Source organism: Mesoplodon bidens (genome assembly GCF_964165515.1).
Source record: "Mesoplodon bidens genome assembly, chromosome: 14".
Taxonomy (NCBI): Eukaryota; Metazoa; Chordata; class Mammalia; order Artiodactyla; family Ziphiidae; genus Mesoplodon; species Mesoplodon bidens.
In genome coordinates, this window is record NC_138170.1 from 50,807,914 (window position 1) to 50,826,424 (window position 18,511).

Genomic DNA, 18,511 nt, shown 5'->3' on the forward strand with positions numbered 1-18,511 from the left:
CTAGGAGCCGGTTTGTCACTTTATATAAAAAATTTCACTTTCTAGGAGGGACCTTTTACATTCCAAAGGGATCCTCCCCCACCTCACACATCCTTTTACACAGCTTCGTTACTTGTGCCAGTTGGGGTTTGGTCAGAGAAACAGAAGCCACTCTATATACCCCAAATACACAACACTGGGGATTTAGAGGCTTACCTAACTGATGGGAGGGCTGGTCAGGGAAGCTCCCGTCAGACTGCACAAAATCGGGAAGTGCCAGGACTGCAGAGAAGATGCCGGGATCGCCCCAGCACCAATGTGGGCAGCTTGCAGGAGCTCGCCTGGAGGCCATGGCCAACCTCACGCCTGTCCATGCCAATTCAGAGAAGGTGGGCTCTCCTATCTTTGGTTTATCGAATCTTGTGCAAGTGACTCTATTGTCAGGATCTTACTTAGAACCATGCTGGCAAGGAATGCCAGGAACCGAAGACCCCAGGGCTCTCCACTGGAGGCAGAGGAACGTGCAGAGTTAGGTGGAGATGCTGCGGTCCCGGCCAGGCTGGAGGACCAGCACCCCTTCGGTGTATCCTTTCCTGTCTGCTCAGCCAAGCGGCCGCTCCTATTTCCTCAGCTGCACTTGGCAGGAGCAAGGGGTTCATGAGCCACTCTGTTCAGGGAAGCAGGGAAAGGGCACAGGAATAGAGAAGTAGAAGAGGCGTTTTACAACGGGTAGAGACATGAATAAAGTCAGTTAAAAAAATAGTCATCTTTGCCAAGGGCACACTGTGAAGTCCTGGCCGCACAGGAAAAGGAAAGGATTGGATGTGGGGAGCAAACAGCTGTGGCCCTGGGTAAGTCACTCTTCTCTCGGACCTCTGCTTTTTCATCCATAAAGCAAAAGGGCTAAATGTGAAAGTCCCTTTCTGTCCTAACCTCCCATGACGCTCTGATTTGTGTGAACAGAAATATGATGTGCTTGGCATCCGGATGTGACTCTTCCTATCTCCTCTTCTGCTTCCCTGGATTCTTCCCTCTGCCTCTAAAAGGATGCTGTGGCACAGGACTCTGTGTCCTTCAGAGACAGACAACCAAAGAAAACACTTCCCATGATCTTATAATTAATTCTCTCTTAAAATACTGTTCCATCTTACGCTTTACTTTCACTCTTTTTTTCAGAGGGAATGGAAAAAACTTTTTTCTTTTTTCTTTTTTTTTTTTTTTTCACGGTACGCGGGACTCTCACTGTTGTGGCCTCTCGCGTTGAGGAGCACAGGCTCCGGATGCGCAGGCTCAGCGGCCATGGCTCACGGGCCCAGCCGCTCCGTGGCATGTGGGATCTTCCCAGACCAGGGCACAAACCCGTATCCCCTGCAACGGCAGGCGGACTCTCAACCACTGAGCCACCAGGGAAGCCCAGAAAACAATTTTTTAATTGAAGTAAAGTTGACCTACAACACTATGTTAGTCCCAGGTGCACAATGTAGTAATTCAATATTTCTATGCATAACAAAATGATCATGATGACAAATCTAGTTACCATCTGTCAACATACAAAGATGTTACAATATCATTGACTATATTCCCCATGCTATAGATTTCATTCCTGTGACTCATTTATTTTGTAACTGGCAGTTTGTACCTCTTAATCTCCCTCACCTATTTCATTCATTTCCCCCATCCCTCTCCCCTCTGGCAACCATCTGTTTCTTCTCTGTATCTATGAATCTGTTTCTGTTTTGTTGTATTTGTTCATTTGTTTTTTAGATTCCACACATAAGTGAAGTCATACGGTATTTGTTTTTCTCTGTTTGACTTATTTCACTTAGCATAATACCCTCTAGGTCCACCCATGTTGTCACAAATGGCAAGATTTCATTCTTTTTTATGGCTGAGTAATATTCCAATGTGTGTGTCGTGTGTGTGTGTATATATATATATAGTAATATTCCAATATATTTGTAAGTCTATATATATATGTCTCTCACATCCTTTTATTCTTGAGACCTCTTGAAAGCATCATGTTTGTGGATGCTGAGGAGTAGGACACTGGGGTATGATCTGTCTTGACTTGCAGGTCTCAGGCCTTGGAAGGATAGAGCAGAAGTGTTCACTCACTGGTCGGGGAATGAGGTATGTGCTTATGTGACCTATATGTCTGTGCCGGGAAATTGCCTTACCAATGGGTCCTGCTGCTCAGAAGACTCTATTTTGAGCAGTGTGTCTATATTAGTTTCCTAGAGCTGCTGTAATAAATGACCACAAACTTGGTGGCTTAAAATAACAGAAATTTATTTTCTCATAGTTCTGGAGGCTGGAAGTCTGAAAAGGTATTGTCAGGGCCACACTCCCTCCAGATGCTCTAGGGGAGAATCCTTCCTTGAGTCTTCTAGCTTCTGGTGGTGCCAGGTATTTCCTGGCTTGTGGTTGAATAATGCCAACCTCTGCCTCCATCTCTGCATGGCCTCTTCTGTGTCTGTCTTTTCCTTAGAAGGACACTTGTTTTTAAATTTAGGGCCTATTTGAATAATCCAGGATAATTTCATCTCAATCATGTCTACAAAGACCCTTTTCCCAAATAAAGTCATGTTCGCAGCTTCTGAGGATTAGGACATGGAATATCTTTTGGGGGCCACCATTCAACCTACAATAGTCCTCCTCTACTTCTCCAGGTGATGGAGGAAATGTGGACACCTGAGCTCCAGACAGCCTATCCATAGGCTGGCCTGCCCACCACAAAGTGGTCCAGATTGAGGATATGAGCCAGCCAGTCAAGGTGATGATTTCTGGAACAGGAATGGGGGAAACATGGAGAGGCTGAGCCAACTAGCCACAGGGCCAGAAGGTGAAAGGGTGCCATAGGTTGGTGCCCAGGGCAAGCAGAAATTGTGAGGGAGCAGGTGTCGGAAGTAAACAGAAATAAAACAATCAGCAGAGAGGAGAATGGAGCAGACAGAGGGGGAAGAGGCGTCATGAGGAAGACCTTGCAGCTCAGCCGTGAGACAGAGGAAGAGCTTCGGCCTCCAGGGACTGCTTTGGTTCCTGGCAGCCCTTCAGATGCAGGGCAAGGCCATATGTACCCTGAAAAAGAGAACTCACTCCTTGGGGCACTGGGGGATTTTTTTTCTTAGGGCCACAAGAGCCTGAACAAGGACAGACATTCCTTGTCTTATAGGTGGAAGCTGAGGTCACCATGGAAGGCTCTTTGTGAAGATGTTATGAAACATTCCTCCTGTGCTTCTCAACAACGTTACTTTACTGCTCTTCCCATCAAGAAGTGATTTCCTCTCTTCCCCTTGAACCCAAGCTTGGCAATATGGCTTATTTTGGCCGATGGCCCGTTTGCAAATGTGATGCAAGCAGAGGCTTGAAGCACACCTGTGCATGAGGTTTGCCCTCTCTCTGGTTGTGGTTGGAACAGAGACCAGGACGTGAGTGAGCCTGAGCTTAGCCTGCTGAAGAGGCCACATGGAGAACCGAGGAACCCCAGCTTCAAGATTGCTGACTGCTGGATGTGTGTGTGAGGACATCTTAGCCCATCCAGCCCTCATCAAACCACGAGATGACAACAACTGCATGAGCGACCCCAGGCAAGACCACCGGCAGAGCCACCAACTGAACCCAGCCACAGAAAATGGTTGTTATTTTAAGCCACTAAATTTGGGGTGGTTTGCTGCAAAGCAGCAGATACCAATATAGTCCCCAGGTAGCCAAGCCTCCCACACTCCCAAGCATAGGGTCAGGCCCTGGGGACAGCCCCCTAGTGGCTCTCAGCAGCATGTGGCAAAAGCCGTGGTCTCCCATAATCGTCCTCCCCTTTTTCTTTTTAGTAATGGAACTTCTTAGTAACGGCACAAGTCCAGTCAACTAGAGGCTATCTTTTCCCGTCTTCCTTGCAACTAAGTGTGACCATGTTTTTCACCAGTGGAATGGAATGAAAGGGATGTGTGAAACTTCTATGTTACCTCTTTTTTTAAAAATTGAAGTATAGTTGATTTACAATGTTGTGTTAATTTCTGCTGTACAGCAAAAGGATTCAGTTACACATATATATATGCATTCTTTTTTATATTTTTTTCCATGAGGGGTTATCACAGGATATTGAATATAGTTCCTTGTGCTATACAGTAGGACCTTATTGTTTATCCATTCTGTATATAATAGTTTGCATCTGCTAACCCTAAACTCCCACTCCATCCCTCCCCCTCCCCACTTCCCCCTTGGGCAGCATTACTTCTTTAAAAAGAACTTGCTTGCCCTACACTTCCTCTGTTTCCCCCTTCCTTCAGGCTGGAATGCAGAGCTGGGGCCAGCAAGGGTGGACAAAGGCCTCTGGGGCAGGGCTACTCAAAGAGTGTGCCACTGACTGGCTGCTTGATACAGCCCGTGATGAGGTGAGTACAGAAATTAGGATCAAGTGTTGACAAATTTTTATAACAAATTGACGAATTAATGTTAGGTCTGTTGAATACAACAGTAAAAAAAAATGAGGCGTTTAAAAAATGTGTTTAGGGTATTTTTTTAAAGTTTTTTTTATTGTGTAGTGATTTATAGTAGATTGGGAAAAAAATCTGGCCCTTCCCCACAGAGAGTCTGAGAAGCACTGCTCTACAGGACAGCAAGTTAACAAGTCGCCCTGGATCTTAGAAGTGACCAGAACCCTGTCAGGACCCTCCCCTCAGCCTGTCATTTCCATTTCTCTCTGAATGTCACCTTTTGCCACAAGGCGGGGCACCTGGCAGCAAGGAACTCCACAATCTAGCTTTTCAGCCTCAACCAAAAAGGGAAGAGGCCATTTCTCCATAGCTCTGGTTAGAAAACTTTTGGGGACCAGCCTGGTTGGGTCATCCGCCTCACAGTGAATCCCTATGACAGGGAGGCAAGACCATGTAAGGTGGCGGCTCCCATTGGACCACACACCTGCATGTGGGGAGCAGCTCACACAAAATGTGGGGAGAGGCACTGCGGTTCCCAGGAGGAGGCAAGTGCCGGGCAGACAAGGAACATGTCCACCACAGGAAGCTCCCAGCCCTCCCCCTACTCTTTTCTCTTGTCTCCCAGCCTCCTAAACACGTTCCCACCAGGAACAGCCCTCCAGCTCCTACACTAGGAACAGAGGAGGCGGGAGGGTAGTGCGGGGGAGAGCAGAGGAAGCAGCACATACAAGTGTCCAGAGGGGAAAGAGATCAGCAACATTTGGTGAGTTGAACGCAGCTCAGAATGGCTGGGGGTGCAGGAAGATGTGAGGCTGGAAACCACATCCTGAAAGGGGTTGGTCAGTGGGGAGTCCCCAGCTGGCTGTAATTTAAATAGATGACTCTGGCTGCTGTATGGAGGATTGAAAGGGGATAAGGCTGGAGGCCGGGAGGCCAGTTAAGAGGCTGTTGGAGCCATCCAAGCAACAGATGATGAAGGCCTGAGGAGTAAGGTGGTGCAGAGGTACAAGACAAGTACATTCAAGAAACAGGAGGAAAAATGGACCAGATTCGTGGATGAGTTTGTTGTGGGGGACATGGGAGAGGTGGGAGTCCGGGATGACTCATGGGGATGCTGATGCCATTCATCAGGACAGAAAACACAGGTAGAGAAGTGGCATGGGGAAACCAAGCTGGCTGGCTTCTGTCTCAGACATGTTGGGCTGGAGGTGTCAATGGGACATTTAGATTCTCTTTGCTTTTTGCTTAAACCATATCTGGAGTCTCTTAACTGGTTGCTCTCCATGTTTTCCCCTTTTTAAGTTAAATTATCTGAGCAGGTTAATGTCCCAGGTGATATCATTGCCATGATCAGTGGTTTCCTGCTTTCTCTAGACTGTCTTCCAAGCTCTTTCTCCTGGCACCTGAGGCCCCCTAAGATCTGATCCCTGCTTCCACCTCCTCCCTCATAGGCTACACCACCTCTTCCTGGGCCTGTGTTCTGGCCACACTGAATCACTCAGTTTCCCCATTTATGGTCCCCATCCCCCATACCTTAGGTCACACAGTCCTCCCAGCCTGGAGTGCCCTCTCTCATGGATACATATGACAAATTCCACTCAACCTTCAAAGTCAGGTTCATATGGTACCTCCTGTATGAGGTGATCCTTGATTCTGAATTTCCACAGCATCTTCTCTAAACCCCTGTCACCTCTCTCCCATGTCCTATATTCATTACATATGAAGTATGTGGGGTCACGGGTTATTTTTGTTTGTTTATGAAGCATCTGTTCTCCAGTTTCTGGTAACAGCATCCCAGTTCTCCTTTGGGAGCCACCCCCTCCCCTGCTCTCAGCCCTTGTGCTTCGGACAGGCCTGACTGCTCCTGCCCTTGGCAAATGCCCAGGCCCTGATGAGCTAGGAATTAGCTCATTTCACTCGCTGACTACAGTGATTAGTTCAAGCCTGAACTCAATTCAATAGGGCCCCAGGCAGGACTTTTGTGGAAAAGGGCAGAGGGAGCCTTAGAAAGGGAATTTAGGACGGGAGAGGAAGAGCTCACTATCCTTGGGGTCTGGAACTGGAAGATGAGATTCTGGGACAGTCTGCAGTCATTTTGCCTCCACCAAGGGAGCACTAGCTCAGGAATGGAGCCAATCAGAGGAAAACTGGGCTGAGAGGTGTTCTTGATGATGCTGTGTGCACACCAGGATCAAGCCACCCTTGTCCTTTTTTAGTTACTTTAGCCAACAAATTCCCTTTTATGTTTAAGCCAGTTTAAATTAGGTTTCTTTTTTTTTTTTTTTTTTTTTTGCAGATTTTTTTTTTTTAATTTTTTAATTAGTTTCTGCTTTATAACAAAGTGAATCAGTCATACATATACATCTGTTCCCACATCCCTTCCCTCATGCATCTCCCTCCCTCCCACCCTCCCCATCCCACCCCTCCAGGCGGTCACAAAGCACCGAGCTGATCTCCCTGTGCTCTGTGGCTGCTTCCCACTATCTATCTACCTTACGTTTGGTAGTGTATATATGTCCATGCCTCTCTTTCGCTTTGTCACAGCTTACCCTTCCCCCTCCCCATATCCTCAAGTCCATTCTCAAGTAGGTCTGTGTCTTTATTCCTGTTTTGCCCCTAGGTCCTTCATGACTTTTTTTTTTTTTTTTTTAAATTCCGTATATATGTGTTAGCATACGGTATTTGTCTTTCTCTTTCTGACTTACTTCACTCTGTATGACAGACTCTAGGTCTATCCACCTCATTACAAATAGCTCAGTTTCGTTTCTTTTTATGGCTGAGTAATATTCCATTGTATATATGTGCCACATCTTCTTTATCCATTCGTCCGATGATGGACATTTAGGTTGTTTCCAGCTCCGGGCTATTGTGAATAGAGCTGCAATGAACATTTTGGTACATGTCTCTTTTGGAATTATGGTTTTCTCAGGGTATATGCCTAGTAGTGGGATTGCTGGGTCATATGGTAGTTCTATTTTTAGTTTTTTAAGGAACCTCCATACTGTTCTCCATAGTGGCTGTACCAATTCACATTCCCACCAGCAGTGCAAGAGTGTTCCCTTTTTTCCACACCCTCTCCAGCATTTATTGTTTCTAGATTTCTTGATGATGGCCATTCTGACTGGTGTGAGATGATATCTCATTGTAGCTTTGATTTGCATTTCTCTAATGATTAATGATGTTGAGCATTCTTTCATGTGTTTGTTGGCAGTCTGTATATCTTCTTTGGAGAAATGCCTATTTAAGTCTTCTGCCCATTTTTGGATTGGGTTGTTTGTTTTTTTGCTATTGAGCTGCATGAGCTGTTTATAAATTTTGGAGATTAATCCTTTGTCAGTCGCTTCATTTGCAAATATTTTCTCCCATTCTGAGGGTTGTCTTTTGGTCTTGTTTATGGTTTCCTTTGCTGTGCAAAAGCTTTGAAGTTTCATTAGGTCCCATTTGTTTATCTTTGTTTTTATTTCCATTTCTCTAGGAGGTGGGTCCAAAAGGATCTTGCTGTGATTTATGTCATAGAGTGTTCTACCTATGTTTTCCTCTAAGAGTTTGATAGTTTCTGGCCTTACATTTAAGTCTTTAATCCATTTTGAGCTTATTTTTGTGTATGGTGTTAGGGAATGATCTAATCTCAAACTTTTACATGTCCCTGTCCAGTTTTCCCAGCACCACTTATTGAAGAGGCTGTCCTTTCTCCACTGTACATTCCTGCCTCCTTTATCAAAGATAAGTTGGCCATATGTGCGTGGGTTTATCTCTGGGCTTTCTATCCTGATCCACTGATCTATCTTTCTGTTTTTATGCCAGTACCACACTGTCTTGATTACTGTAGCTTTGTAGTATAGTCTGAAGTCAGGGAGCCTGATTCCTCCAGCTCCGTTTTTCGTTCTCAAGATTGCTTTGGCTATTCGGGGTCTTTTGTTTTTCCAAACAAATTTTGAAACTTTTTGTTCTAGTTCTGTGAAAAATGCCAGTGGTAGTTTGATAGGGATTGCATTGAATCTGTAGATTGCTTTGGGTAGTAGAGTCATTTTCACAATATTGATTCTTCCAATCCAGGAGCATGGTATATCTCTCCATCTATTTGTATCATCTTTAATTTCTTTCATCAGTGTCTTATAATTTTCTGCATACAGGTCTTTTGTCTCCTTAGGTAGGTTTATTCCTAGATATTTTATTCTTTTTGTTGCAATGGTAAATGGGAGTGTTTTCTTGATTTCATTTTCAGATTTTTCATCATTAGTGTACAGGAATGCCAGAGATTTCTGTACATTAATTTTGTATCCTGCTACTTTACCAAATTCATTGATTAGTTCTAGTAGTTTTTTGGTAGCATCTTTAGGATTCTCTATGTATAGTATCATGTCATCTGCAAACAGTGACAGCTTTACTTCTTCTTTTCCAATTTGGATTCCTTTTATTTCCTTTTCTTCTCTGATTGCTGTGGCTAAAACTTCCAAAACTATGTTGAATAAGAGTGGTGAGAGTGGGCATCCTTGTCTTGTTCCTGATCTTAGTGGGAATGGTTTCAGTTTTTCACCATTGAGGACAATGTTGGCTGTGGGTTTGTCATATATGGCCTTTATGATGTTGAGGAAAGTTCCCTCTATGCCTACTTTCTGCAGGGTTTTTATCATAAATGGATGTTGAATTTTGTCGAAAGCTTTCTCTGCATCTATTGAGATGATCATATGGTTTTTCTCCTTCAACTTGTTAATATGGTGTATCACATTGATTGATTTGCGTATATTGAAGAATCCTTGCATTCCTGGAATAAACCCCACTTGATCATGGTGTATGATTGTTTTAATGTGCTGTTGGATTCTGTTTGCTAGTATTTTGTTGAGGATTTTTGCATCTATGTTCACCAGTGATATTGGCCTGTAGTTTTCTTTCTTTGTGACATCCTTGCCTGGTTTTGGTATCAAGGTGATGGTGGCCTCGTAGAATGAGTTTGGGAGTGTTCCTTCCTCTGATATTGTTTGGAAGAGTTTGAGAAGGATGGGTGTTAGCTCTTCTCTAAATGTTTGATAGAATTCGCCTGTGAAGCCATCTGGTCCTGGGCTTTTGTTTGATGGAAGATTTTTAATCACAGTTTCAATTTCAGTGCTTGTGATTGGTCTATTCATATTTTCTATTTCTTCCTGAGTCAGTCTTGGCAGGTTGTGCATTTCTAAGAATTTGTCCATCTCTTCTAGGTTGTCCATTTTATGGGCATAGAGTTGCTTGTAGTAATCTCTCATGATCTTTTGTATTTCTGCAGTGTCAGTTGTTACTTCTCCTTTTTCATTTCTAATTCTATTGATTTGAGTCTTCTCCCTTCTTTTCTTGATGAGTCTGGCTAATGGTTTATCAATTTTGTTTATCTTCTCAAAGAACCAGCTTTTAGTTTTATTGATCTTTGCTATCGTTTCCTTCATTTCTTTTTCATTTATTTCTGACCTGATTTTTATGATTTCTTTCCTTCTGCTAACTTTGGGGTGTTTTTGTTCTTCTTTCTCTAATTGCTTTAGGTGCAAGGTTAGGTTGTTTATTCGAGATGTTTCCTGTTTCTTAAGGTGGGATTGTATTGCTATAAACTTCCCTCTTAGAACTGCTTTTGCTGCATCCCATAGGTTTTGGGTCGTCGTGTCTCCATTGTCATTTGTTTCTAGGTATTTTTTAATTTCCTCTTTGATTTCTTCAGTGATCACTTCGTTATTAAGTAGTGTATTGTTTAGCCTCCATGTGTTTGTATTTTTTACAGCTCTTTTCCTGTAATTGATATCTAGTCTCATAGCATTGTGGTCAGAAAAGACACTTGATACAATTTCAATTTTCTTAAATTTACCAAGGCTTGATTTGTGACCCAAGATATGATCTATCCTGGAGAATGTTCCATGAGCACTTGAGAAAAATGTGTATTCTGTTGTTTTTGGATGGAATGTCCTATAAATATCAATTAAGTCCATCTTGTTTAATGTATCATTTAAAGCTTGTGTTTCCTTATTTATTTTCATTTTGGAAGATCTGTCCATTGGTGAAAGTGGGGTGTTAAAGTCCCCTACTATGATTGTGTTACTGTCGATTTCTCCTTTTATGGCTGTTAGTATTTGCCTTATGTATTGAGGTGCTCCTATGTTTGGTGCATAAATATTTACAATTGTTATATCTTCTTCTTGGATCGATCCCTTGATCATTAGGTAGTGTCCTTCTTTGTCTCTTCTAGTAGTCTTTATTTTAAAGTCTATTTTGTCTGATATGAGAATTGCTACTCCAGCTTTCTTTTGGTTTCCATTTGCATGGAATATCTTTTTCCATCCCCTTACTTTCAGTCTGTATGTGTCTCTAGGTCTGAAGTGGGTCTCTTGTAGACAGCATATATATGGGTCTTGTTTTTGTATCCATTCAGCCAATCTGTGTCTTTTGGTGGGAGCATTTAGTCCATTTACATTTAAGGTAACTATCGATATGTATGTTCCTATTCCCATTTTCTTAATTGTTTTGGGTTCGTTATTGTAGGTCTTTTCCTTCTGTTGTGTTTCTTGCCTAGAGAAGTTCCTTTAGCATTTGTTGTAAAGCTGGTTTGGTGGTGCTGAACTCTCTCAGCTTTTGCTTGTCTGTAAAGGTTTTAATTTCTCCATCAAATCTGAATGAGATCCTTGCTGGGTAGAGTAATCTTGGTTGCAGGTTTTTCTCCTTCATCACTTTAATTATGTCCTGCCACTCCCTTCTGGCTTGTAGAGTTTCTGCTGAGAGATCAGCTGTTATCCTGATGGGGATTCCCTTGTGTGTTATTTGTTGTTTTTGCCTTGCTGCTTTTAATATGATTTCTTTGTGTTTAATTTTTGTCAGTTTGATTAATATGTGTCTTGGCGTATTTCTCCTTGGATTTATTCTGTATGGGACTCTCTGTGCCTCCTGGACTTGATTAACTATTTCCTTTCCCATATTAGGGAAGTTTTCAACTATAATCTCTTCAAATATTTTCTCAGTCCCTTTCTTTTTCTCTTCTTCTTCTGGGACCCCTATAATTCGAATGTTGGTGCGTTTAATGTTGTCCCAGAGGTCTCTGAGACTGTCCTCTGTTCTTTTCATTCTTTTTTCTTTATTTTGCTCTGCAGCAGCTATTTCCACTATTTTATCTTCCACCTCACTTATCCGTTCTTCTGCCTCAGTTATTCTGCTATTGATCCCATCTAGAGTATTTTTTATTTCATGCATTGTGTTTTTAATCGATGCTTGATTCATCTTTAGTTCTTCTAGGTCCTTGTTAACTGTTTCTTGCATTTTGTCTATTCTATTCCCAAGATTTTGGATCTGGGAGATAGAATCTTGGATCATCTTTACCATCATTATTCTGAATTCTTTTTCAGGTAGACTGCCTATTACATCTTCATTTGTTAGGTCTGGTGGGTTTTTATCTTGTTCCTTCTCCTGCTGTGTGTTTTTCTGTCTTCTCATTTTGCTTATGTTACTGTGTTTGGGGTCTCCTTTTTGCAGGCTGCAGGTTCGTAGTTCCCGTTGTTTTTGGTGTCTGTCCCCAGTGGCTAAGGTTGGTTTAGTGGGTTGTGTAGGCTTCCTGGTGGAAGGTACTAGTGCCTGTGTTCTGGTGAATGAGGCTGGATCTTGTCTTTCTGGTGTGCAGGTCCACGTCTGGTGGTGTGTTTTGGGGTGTCTGCGGACTTTTTATGATTTTAGGCCACCTCTCTGCTAATGGGTGGCGTTGTGTTTCTGTCTTGCTAGTTGTTTGGCATAGGGTGTCCAGCACTGTAGCTTGCTGGTCGTTGAGTGAAGCTGGGTGCTGGTGTTGAGATGGAGATCTCTGGAAGATTTTCGCCGTTTGATATTATGTGGAGCTGGGAGGTCTCTTGTGGACCAGTGTCCTGAAGTTGGCTCTCCCACCTCAGAGGCACAGCACTGACTCCTGGCTCCTCAATTTGGGATGATTTGTTGTCTATTCATGTATTCCACAGATGCAGGGTACATCAAGTTGATCGTGGAGCTTTAATCCGCTGCTTCTGAGGCTGCTGGAGAGGTTTCCCTTTCTCTTCTTTGTTCTCACAGCTCCTGGGTCTCAGCTTTGGATTTGGCCCCGCCTCTGCGTGTAGGTCGCCGCAGGGCGTCTGTTCTTCGCTCAGACAGGACAGGGTTAAAGGAGCAGCCTCTTCGGGGACTCTGGCTCACTCAGGCCGGGCGGGAGGGAGGGGCACGGAGTGCGGGGCGAGCCTGCAGCGGCAGAGTTCGGCGTGACGTTGCACCAGCCCGAGGCGCGCCGTGCGTTCTCCCAGGGAAGCCGCCCCTGGATCCCGGGACCCCGGCAGTGGCGGGCTGCACAGGCTCCCGGAAGGGCGGTGTGGACAGTGACCTGCGCTCGCACACAGGCTTCCTGGCGGCGGCAGCAGCAGCCCCAGCGTCCCACGCCCGTCACCGGGCTCCGCGCTTTCAGTCGCGACCCGCGCCCGTCTGTGGAGCCCCTTCAAGCAGCGCTCTCAATCCCCTCTCCTCGCGCACCAGGAAACCAAGAGGGAAGAAAAAGTCTCTTGCCTCTCCGGCAGCTCCAGAGTTTTCCCGGACTCTCTGCCGGCTAGCCGTGGCACATTAGCCCCCCTCAGGCTGAGTTCTCGCAGCCAGCCCCAGTCCTTTCCCTGCGCTCTGACCGAAGCCCGAGCCTCAGCTTCCAGCACCGCCCGCCCTGGCGGGTGAGCAGACAAGCCTCTCGGGCGGGTGAGTGCCGCTCAGCACCGATCCTCTGTGCGGGAATCTCTCCGCTTTGCCCTACCCAGGTATGTGGGGAGTTTCTTGCCTTTTGGGAGGTCTGGGGTCTTCTGCCAGCATTCAGTAGGTGTTCTGTAGGAGTTGTTCCACGTGTAGCTGTATTTCTGGTGTATCCGTGGGGAGGAAGGTGATCTCCGCGTCTTACTCTTCCGCCATCTTCTCGGAACTGCCTAAATTAGGTTTCTATTACTGGCAGACACAATGATTTAACCACTGTAAGATGCTCAAACCACTTGTATGAATGAATGAATGAATGAGTTGGTGACTAAAGGTCTCTCCCCTCCTACTATAGGAACACTCCTTTGGGAATCAAATCTCACAGTGTTATTTGGGCAGATCTATTCAAGGAATTATCCAGTTAAAGCACCAAGTCTAGTTACAACCTATAGGTGCCTTCCTGTATGAGACTGAGATAGCCTTAGCAGAAGGAGAAGCCAGGCATGTTTCTGTCCTCAAGGAGCCAGACACACATGCTTTCTGTAATGTATTTGCAGAATTAATTGTACTTGTTTGTACTCCCTCCTCCCACCAGCTCCAGGAGGGCAGCAACTTTGGTTCACAGCTGTATCCCTAGCACCTAGAACAGTGCCTGGGACACAGTGAGCTCTCAGCAAATGTTTGCTCTGATGAATGAGTGAAACGTCTGTTGAATGAATGAGAAAACAAATCAATAGAGAGTCATGGAAACTGGACCCCAAAGAGGATACGGGAGTTTCCCAAGCCAGGCTACTAGAGTTGGGACTCGTACCTGTCTACTGACTCTTTGCCACTGCGTGAGGGGAGGGCTGCAAAAAGGGCCAAAGGGCCGTTCTGGGAAGAACTGTGGAGACACCAAGGAAACAATGACACGAGGATTCTGGGAGCATAGCAGTGATATTAGCGACAGTAGCATACACTGTTGTTTTGTTTTTGTTTTTTTGCGGTACGCGGGCCTCTCACTGTTGTGGCCTCTCCCGTTGCGGAGCACAGGCTCCGGACGCGCAGGCTCAGCGGCCATGGCTCACGGGTGCAGCCACTCCGCGGCATGTGGGATCTTCCCGGACCGGGGCACAAACCCGTGTCCCCTGCATCGGCAGGCGGACTCTCGACCACTGCGCCACCAGGGAAGCCCTACACTGTTGTTTTGTTTTTACACCTCTACTGAGATATAATTCACATACCATATAATCCACTTGAAGTGTACAATTCAACAGGATTCACTATGTCCACAAAGTTCTGCAACCATCACCACAATCAATTTTAGAACATTTTACTTACCCTCAAAAGAAACACTATTCCCATTAGTACTCATTCCCCATTTTCCTCCAAACCCCCGCAGTCCTAGGCAACTACTAGGCTACTTTCCCTCTCTATAGATTTGCCTAATCAATATTTGGTCCTTGGTGAGTGGCTGCTTGCAGTTAGCATAATATATTCAAGGTTCATCCATGTTGTAGTGAGTCAGTACTTCAATCCTTTTTATTGATGAATAATAGTCCACTATATGGGTGTACTACATTTAATTTATTCATTTATCCATTGACAGACATTTGGGTTGTTTCCATTTTGGGGATGTTATGAATACTGCAGTTATGAACATTCATGTACAACTTTGTATGTGGACATATGTTTTCATTTCTCTTGAGTATTATACTGAAGTGGAATTTCTGGGTCATAAGGGAACTTCATGTTAAAAATTTGAGGAACTGCCAAACAGTTTTCTAAAGTGACTGCACCATTTTACATTCTCTCCAGCTGTATATGAGGGTTCCACATTTTTGCTAACACTTGTTTATCCATCTTTTTCATTATACCCTTCCTAGTGGGTATGAAGTGGTAGCTCATGTGGCTTTGTGGTTTTGATTTGCATGTCCCTAATACCTAATGATACTGAGCATCTTTTCATGTGATCATTGTCCAGTTGCATATCTTCTTTGGAGAAATGTCTGCTTTGATCCTTTGCCCATTTTTTTTTTTTTTTCTTTTTGCGGTATGCGGGCCTCTCACTGTTGTGGCCTCTCCCGTTGCGGAGCACAGGCTCCGGACGCGCAGGCCCAGAGGCCATGGCTCACGGGCCCAGCCGCTCCGCGGCATGTGGGATCCTCCCAGACCGGGGCACGAACCCGTGTCCCCTGCATCGGCAGGCGGACTCTCAACCACTGCGCCACCAGGGAGGCCCCCTTTGCCCATTTTTATTTTGGGTTATTTATCTTTTTTATTATTGAATTGTAAGTGTTCTTTATATAGTCTGGATACAAGTCCCTTATCAGATATATGATTTGCACATATTGTATCCCGTTCTTTGAGTGGTCTTTTCATTTTCTTGATGGTATCATTTGCAGCACAATTTTTAAAATTTTAGCATATTTTTAAAAATAGCTTTATTGAGGTATAATTTATGTACCATAAATTTCACCCATTTTAAGTGTGCAATTCAATGATTTTTAGTAAATTTATAGAGTTGTGCATCTCCATAACCATCATCATAATTTAGTGTTAGAACACTTCTATCACCCCCCAAAAAGCTCTTGGGCCATTTGCAGTTAATTGCTGTTAAACTGCCAACCCTAGCTAGCCACTGTAGATTTGGCTGTTTTGGATATGTCAGTATAAATGGAATCATGCAATATGTGTTCTTTTGTGTTTGGCTTCTTTCAATTAGCATAAAGGTTTTGGGGTTTATTCATGTTATAATGTGTGTCAGTAGCTCATTTCTTTTTAATTGCTGACTAGTATTCCATTGTTTATCCATTCATTAGTTGACGGACATTTGGGTTATTTCTAGTTTGGAGTTGTTGAATTATTTTCTTAGTGGTTGCTTTAAGGATTACCACAGGCATCTTAGCTTATCACAAGGTAGCAGAATATTTGACATTTTATTTGACAATTTGTCAGCATGAATTATTTAAGTTTAATATGTAATAAGTAATTTTATTTTAATATTTAAATATTTAACGTATAGTAAATTAAATGACTAATTATTAATTTAATAGTTATTTAATCCATAATTATTACATTATTAATTATTAAATTGATTGAATAAATATTTAATAAATAATAATTATTTAATATTTAGTCATTTGGCATGTGGTCTCCATTTGTATCCCTGCCCCAGGCCCTGCACATGCTGGGTGCACACCTGTCTCATATCTGTATGCATACATAACTGTATTCATACTATGAATTATATATTATGAATGCTACAATTCCATATCCTGCTTTTTAAACTTAACATTTTGTTGTAGGCGTTTTTATTTACCATAAGCCTCTATGAACTTCTTTTATAAAAGCTGCATTGTCGGCTTCCCTGGTGGTCCAGTAGTAAAGAATCCTTCTCCCAATGCAGGGGACACAGTTTTGATCCCTGGCTGGGGAACTAAGATCCCACATGCCACGGGGGCAACAAAGGCCACGTGTCGCAAACTACAGAGCCCACGCTCTGGAGCCCGTGCGCCACAACTAGAGAGAAGCCCACACGCCACAGCGAAAGATCCCACATGCTGCAATGAAGATGCCACGTGTTGCAACTAAGACCCGACACAGCGAAAAATAAATAAATAAATAAAAATTTAAAAAAAGAAGCTGCATTGCATTTCATTGAGTGGATGGGGCAAGCTTTAGTTAAGCATTTCTCACCTTTAGGACATTTAGGTCAGTTTCAACTTTCAGCTTTTTGGGGTTTGTTTTTTTATTCTGCAGTGAGCATCTTCATGTACCTCTTTCCACATTTTAGAATCTTTGGCATAAGTCCCTAGTAGTAAGATTACTCTGTTGAAGAGAACAAATATTTTTATAGTTCTCAGTATCTATCACTATATTTTCTTTAAGAATTGTAAGGTGTAATTGTTATCACCCATGCATGAGCGCTGGATGTTAGTTGAAATTTTTTTCTATTTAACTTTGCATTTCCTTGACGGTTAACTAGGTTGGACGTTTTTCTACACATCCGTTTACTAGTCATAATTTGTTTTATGTAAATTGCTTCTTCATGCTCCTTGCCTATTTGTATATAAGACCCTTTGTTTATTTTTAAACTGTCAGTTTGTATGTGCTTTTTATAAAATATTCCCTCCTCAAAACTCTTTAGGAAGGAGGCAGAGTATAAATAAATAAAAAGAGACAACACTTTATCTCCCTTATTTGCTATTTTTCTCCCCACTTGCCCCTTCTCAGTCTTTTTTTTAAGTGCAGAAAATGTAATTTTTCTGTAGTCAAACCTGCTAATCTTTCCTTTGCGATTTCATCGATGATTCCAAGTATAAAAAAGACACTCTCCCTCCAGAGATTTGTTGAAAGTTTGTTTCTCTTCTAGTTATTCTAGGTTTTTAAAAAAGTATGTAACTCTTTAATCCTGTAAAATTTCTTTGTAAAAACTCCCGCTGGCCTGAAGAAAGGGATGATCTCAAAGCACAAGTTTCTCAGACTCCGACGGTTTCGTTTCCTGGTTTCCTGGAAACCCAGATGCCTGGGGCCATCTGTCTGCAGGGAGGGAGGGGATAAATCAGAATCAGCCCTTGCCTCTTGAGCTAAACCCACCTCCAAGGGAGCAGCAGAGGGTGGTGGAAAAACAGGACTTGCAACCTGAGTTTGACCCCTGGCTGTGTGTGTACCCTCAGCCTCTCCTCTCTCTGCAAAACGGGGCAAAGGATGCCTGACTGACAGGGCAGCTGTGAGGATGATAGGAGATGAAGTTGAGAAAGTTCTAGAACACCACCTGGACCATCATAGATCTCTGGGTCCTGCTTTTGCATTGACTTGGCTCTTGGGCCCCACCTCCTGCCCAAAGGTGACCTGGAGCTTCCCTCACCACAGAGCATGGGCAGGTCTACCAGAGCAGTTAAGAGTATTTACTTTCTTGGGTGAGAAAATTGAGGCTTAGAAAGATCAAGTGGTAGTGTAGCAGATACTCTTGACTGCTCCGATGTACTGCGTCCTCCAGCATCACTTTGCCTCACTGCACCTCAGCTCCTCAGCTTCCTCAGGTGTGAAATGGAGCTAATTGTCCTTATTGGTTTCTACTGCTGCGGGGTTATTTGATGATCAAATGAAAGGTCCTGAAAAAGGCCACGGAAAAATCCAGAGGCAAGGTAGAGTCCCTGTGGGCTGCTCAGTCCACCCTCCTTCTGCTTGCACACAGAAGAAGCCTTGTGTTAGTTCTGCAAGGCTCCCCGCCTCCTTGCCCCGCTCCCCAGGAAAACCACGCGGAGTCTCTGTGAAGGCCCCTTGTGCCCGCGGCTCACCAGGCAGGAAACCCAGGGCTTGGCTGAGGCCCCAGGAAGCAGAGCCTGGAGGTGGCTGCACTCAGGTCCAGCTGTATTCAGCTTGAAGCAGCTTCTGAGGTCTCAGAGGGCCTGGGTGAGGAGGGC

General features: G+C 43.9%; 1 long non-coding RNA gene across 1 annotated transcript; it reads left to right on the top strand.

Moving 5' to 3' along the window:
* Window positions 1-631: 631 nt before the first annotated feature.
* Window positions 632-17,010, top strand: LOC308627796. The gene is made up of 4 exons (XR_014017443.1): window positions 632-830; window positions 2,054-2,109; window positions 4,266-4,370; window positions 16,492-17,010. It is a non-coding gene; the product is annotated as an uncharacterized lncRNA (long non-coding RNA).
* Window positions 17,011-18,511: the final 1,501 nt, after the last annotated feature.